A 6,000-nucleotide genomic window follows, 5' to 3' on the forward strand; every position below is an offset into this window, starting at 1 on the left:
GGTATCATGTTTGGTGGCAGCATGGGGAGTACATTGGAGACCAGCAAGACTGGTGGTGAGAGACTAGTTCGGTGGTTTTTGCAAGTAATTGTCCAGGGGTGAGAATAGTTGCGGGAGCCAGGGGAAGGAGAGCTGTCGGTGGATTGATGGGAGATACTAAGATGCTAGAAATTAAAGGACCTGTGGCTGACTGGTTATGTATGGGGGTAAAGGAAAAGCCTGTCAACGAGGGCGTCCAGAAGGCTGCAGCAGTTAGTTCGTGGTGGTGGTGTTTTGAGACAGGGAACCTAGGACAAGGAAGTCTAATGGGAGAAAAGAGTGTGGGCCGAGTAGATGGTGAGATGCTAGTAGAATATCCAGGGGATTTGGAACTCACAATCTAGCAGCAGGCAGGGAACACAATCTATTCTTTCATATCCATTTGTTTTCATTTCTCTGAAAGGCACATTTCTCCAAAAATGTGTTTTCTTTCATTATTAAATGTTGTTTTCCTTTTTTTCTTATGTGATACAGCTGTAATGGCCCTATGAAAAGCAAGTCTGAGATGAACCGTTCAATACTATTGGGCAGCGTTTGTTTTTTAAAAAAGATGGGGTTCAGGATACGAAGGAAGGAAAGTGAAAGAATATTCCTGGCTATAGCTGTCCCCTAAACCGTTCAATGGATTAAGTATACTCAATTTCATTTGTGCAGAGGGATTTAAAGATAGAGAGGGAGGGGCAAAACATTTCCAAGAAAAAAGCACTGGAGAATATTTTTGTTTTTAGACACTTGGTGAGTTTGGATTACAACATACGCTTAAGTGATTAGTAAGTAACATTATCTGGATCATGTTCTTCCAACATTCACCCACAAGTCCTTACTCAGCATGTACTGGGTACTGGACAGCGTTGGCCATCGAGTAGAGACCACAGTGGGCATGGTCCTTCCCTCACAGAGTTTATAGTCTAGCTGGAGGGTTATAAATCCTGAAGGTAGCTTTTTATGTTATTTCTGTCCATGTTTGTTTAATATAGTTGACATACATTGCGAGGACAACTTACGACTCTCAAATCCTATAAAAATGAACGTTTATGCCTCCAGAGGGCACTGCCATGTTCACAGGAGGAAGAAAAAGAAAGGATTCAGGCTGCCTTGACTTTCTATCTGTTGAGGTGGGGCTAGTTGGAATTGTTCCTCAAATCAGGGGACTGGAGCTCATGTGGACAGTAGCTCCTGGCTATTCCTGAGTAGCTAAGAAGTGGAGTTGTGACTTACTTGCTCAAAAGGGTCAACATTCCCCACCAGCGTGGTGCATTTGTTATAGTTGATGAACCTGTATTGACACCATCACCCAAAGTCCGTAGTTTACATTAAGGTTTACTGTTGGTGTTTTATATTCTGTGGATTTGGACAAATGTGTAATGACATGTATCCCCCATTAGAGTATCATACAGAATAGTTTCACTGCCCTAAAAATCCTCTGTGCTTTGCTTATTCATCCTTTCGTCTCCACTAACCCCTGACAGCCATTGATCTTCTTACTGTCTCCATAGTTTTGCCTTTTCCATCATGTCATACTGTTAGAATCATCAAGTATTTAGCCTTTCGGATTGGCTTCTTTTAGTTAGTGATATGCCTTTAAGGTTTCTCTCTGTCTTTTCATGGCTTGATAACTCATTTCTTTTTAGTGCTGAATAATATTTCATTGAATGTACCAGTGTTTTTCCATTTACCTAATGAAGCGTATTTTGGTTGCTTCCAAGTTTTGGCAGTTACGAATAAAGTGGCTGTAAACATCTGTACGCAGATGTTTTGTGTGGATATAAATTTTCATCTCCTTTGGGTAAATACCATGGAGTGCTATTGTTGGATCATATGTAAGAGTATTAAGTTTTATAAGAAGTATAAAGAGTATTAAGTTTTATAAGAAGCCGCCCAACTGTCTTGCAGAAGTGGCTGTATTGTTTTGCGTTCCCACCAGCAAGGAATGAGAGAGACCCATGATTAGGTCTCTGTCTTTTAATAAGCCTGCTGCACCTCTTGTCAGAACTTCGCACTCCTCAGTCTCCCGCCCCCTTAGGTAGGACAGGGTGGCTAGAGCAGGCTGCAGTTACATATTTCCCTTCCTCCCTGTGGAAGGCTATGGCCAACTGGAAGTGAGTATTTCTTTTCCTTCAGGTCAGTTAGGTTAGGCTCTACGAAAATAGTTTCTCCTGAGAGCAGACCTTGTTACGAAGAAAGCTCTGGCACGTTTCAAAAATGCTTCCTTTTCCCCTCCCCCTGCCAGAAACATGAGGGGATTTTTCCTGGACGTTCACTGTGAGGACCTGGTTGAGCTCCTGGAGGTGAAACTCACAAAAGGGTGGGAACTCCCTGTGACTGGCCCCCCCTGGAACTTTTGCCTTCAGAGTTGTCCACACTGAGCCTCCAGCAACTGGGCAATTACAGTTCAGGTTCTCCCACCTGCCATTGGCTCCCATGGAGGTTTCTGCTCTAGTGAGTTGTGATTTTCTGTACTCATCTGTCTCTCACTCCAGCTTTAGGGGCAGAAGTTTGCCCTGTAACTGCACTTCCCTTATGCATCTCACAAGATTGGCTGATTTTTCAGTTTGTTCATTTTTTTACTTGTTTTATATTGGAGTTGGTGACATCTAAGCTCCTTACGTGTTGGACCAGAAACCAGAAATCCACAAACATTTATCAGCCTGTGACAAGATAAATACCAAATAATAAGAGAAGGCATTTAGAAACTTACATGGCGATTTGACTTTGCCATGATATCCACGTGCACGATTTTATATTTTACAAAAATATTGGTCTGCAGAAGATTGGAAATTAGAAGCAAAACAAAAAGACAACGAACGATTGGCCCTTCACTACAGATAGGTGGAGGAGCTTGGAACTGGGAGGCAGTCAAGAAAATGATGATTGGGGATGGGAATTATACCACTTTATCAATTGTCCAGAAGGTGCTCTGAGATGCCAGGGGAAGAAAGTCAAACTGCTTGGAGTGCAAAGAAGAGGGTGATTAGGGCCTTTCAGAGTGGCTGTGCTGGGCAGGATACAGTGGCTTATGGGAGAGCATAGACATCCTCCACCCCCCACCTACCTCGCCCCTGCTGTCGGAGTGATCTTCCTAACATGGAGATCAGATCATGTCACCCCCCTTGCTTAAATCCTTTAGAGACACCTTCTGCCTAACGCTCCTCAGCTTCTCAGCACCATTCCTAAGGCTGCTCTCCACCTGACCAGAGGACCCCTCTCACATCGTTTTCTACCACTCCAGCCTGTGACCCTTCTCTCCAGCAGCTGGTTTTCCTGGAGTGGATCGTGGCATGCACTGCCACCTCAGTCATGCATGTGCAGCAACTACGCATCTGTGACCTCTTCTGTTGGGAAGGCCTTCCCTCCTCTCACTGTTCTCTGGTGAAATCCCACATATCCTTTAACATCATCCTCTTGGGGGTTTTCCTGCATTTGGTGTCAAATGCACAGGTGAGGCGGGCCCAGGTGCTCAGTCAATGTGGGGTGAGTGTGGAGCTGGAAGGGAAACTTACAGATTCTGCTACATTTCGGATGATTTCATGTTCTTGTGTCTTCTTTGGGCATCTCATGACTGGAAAGGGGGCTGTGTTTCAGGCCATTAGGTAGGAGCAATTACCAGATAACATTGAAACTAGCATCTGGATGCCTCAGGGCTGCGGGGAGACCAGAGAAGAGGCCATTGAAGGTCGGGCTCTCCTGGGGCAGCTTTCCTGGGGTTCCCATCCTTCTCAGAGAGAGAGAGCCTCCAAAGCAGGGCTTGGCACACTTTTTCCCGAAGGAGCCAGATAATGAATATTTTTGGCTTTGTGGGCCAGACAATGTCTGTTGCGACTATTTTGTCATTGCAACGCAAAAGCAGCCGTAGACAAGTGGGTGTGGCTGAGTTCCAGTGACACTTCTACAAAAGTGTTCCAATAACATTTATGAAAACAGACTGCAGGCTGAATTTAGCCCACGGGCTGTCGTTGCCAACCCCTGCTCGAAGGAAAGAAAACGTCCCCTTTCTTCTGCCCTGTCTCTAAATAGCCTTCGGAGGCCTCGCTAAGTTTACCTTTATAGTTTCTAAATTCCTGGATTTTTTTTCCTTCCAAATGGCATAAACAATGAGTAATCTGCCCCTACTTGCCAGTCAGTTGCAGCCTAAAATGTTCTTTATTGGTGGCGTGAAAGATGCAGTGGCATACGCTGAACATGTATAAGTGTTTGTAAAATTCACCCTTAACCCAGGTCTTTATGAGATAGACACATGAGATTCTGACTATGAACTGTATGAGAGCTAAAACCTTGCCATAAAGTGATTTGGTAATATCCTTGGCGCTCTGACTACCTTTTGGTGGGCTATGTGAATTTTCGACCTGGAAAGTAGAGTTAAGCTTTTCACAAACCGGGGTAAGGATGGGGACCTAGAGGATGCCCATGTCCATGGCCCAGTATACTGTCTAGAATTCACACCCGATGGGAAAAACTGCACAGCTTACCGATATCTTATCTTTGAGATAACAGAGTGGTAGATAGCGTAGCAATGCATAAACTAGGCCAGTAGACATTAAAGGCAAGTATACCTGCCTCAGCTGGCTCAGATGGTCATATACTCTATAAAATGCTCAAGCCAAATAGCCATGTAAATTAACGTCGAAAACAGCGGGGTTACTAAAACCCTGACATCATCAGCACCAGGGAAGCAGGTAGAGGAGGCTTGCTAATGCTATGATAGCCTTTGTCACCTCCCTCTGCCCCCAAGGGGCCCCATGGAGGTCACCCTGCTACGCTATTTCCCCAAAGCCACAAATCAGGACATCTTTTGTGGCCCGACCGAACAGGACGACCTAGTAGCAAGGCTCATGCGAGCTGTGACGGGGGGACTCTGACTTGGTCCTCATCATCTTCTGGTGCTATTTGGAGTATCTTTAGATTAGCCACAGTCTCCTACTCTGAAAAATAACCAGGATGGGACTTTCTTCACCCGGCAGTTTTTGCCCCCAGATGCGGTCAAAATCAATGTGTGCTCTATAGCCAGCAGTGGAGTGGTTTCCTTTACAATCTTGAATTCTTTCCCTTTCCTAATGTCTTAGACGTCTAACTAAACACCCCCAAGAAAAGTTGGTGATATTCCCAGTATCTCTCTTCTTTTATTTATATGACAACCAGACCAGTTGCAAATTGTATTTCAGATAAACAGCAATATATTGAGCACCTACTAGGCCATTATGATGTGAAATCAAATTAGAATGGTGTGAAATATTACTAGATCCTCACCCAGATGCATAGGCTAGGTTTGTTCTCCTACAGCCTCTTCTCATGAGTGTAGTGTGTGATTATTTAGATTTTATCAAAAGGGTATAAATTAGTAATTTTATGTCTCTTTTCTCCCCATTTACCTTTGGAGATTTTCACTTTTCATTTTGAAAAGTCCATATTGAATATATTTATCGTCAGTGTTGAAGAGGGCTAGTTTTAGTTTATTCTAATGTTATGTACTTTAGGGCTTGAATTATTTACTGTGGGTTTGGTTATTGACCTATTTTATTTGTCATTTTATGACATGCATATTTTCAGTGGAGACGCTTAGGCTAAGCTATATTTATTTTTACCACAGTACATTAACCATAAAACTATCTAACTACAGTAAAAAACCACGATAATCTGGAACCCTCGGGGAATAGGTTATTCAAGATAGCCAAGTTTTAAGAATGAACATTAACTATTTGTGATGGAAACCTTTGTAAAATGGACCATACCTGTCCCTCTTATCTTGAAAAAAAGGTAGAGTCTCACTGCACTTTGATAATAACTCATGGTCTTCAGTAAGAATTGCACTGCGTAACTCAGCTCTCATTAAAGGACTTAGGTGTTCTTTTTTGTTTTTAGTTTCTTGTTGTTGTTGGTTTTTAATTCTCATGGGCATTTCTTAAACCAGTCTTCTTTCTTCAGTGGCTGTCAGCTGTGTTTCTCACGTGCCCTCCTGGTAGCCTT

This window comes from Stenella coeruleoalba, assembly GCF_951394435.1.
Source record: "Stenella coeruleoalba genome assembly, chromosome: 20".
NCBI lineage: Eukaryota > Metazoa > Chordata > Mammalia > Artiodactyla > Delphinidae > Stenella > Stenella coeruleoalba.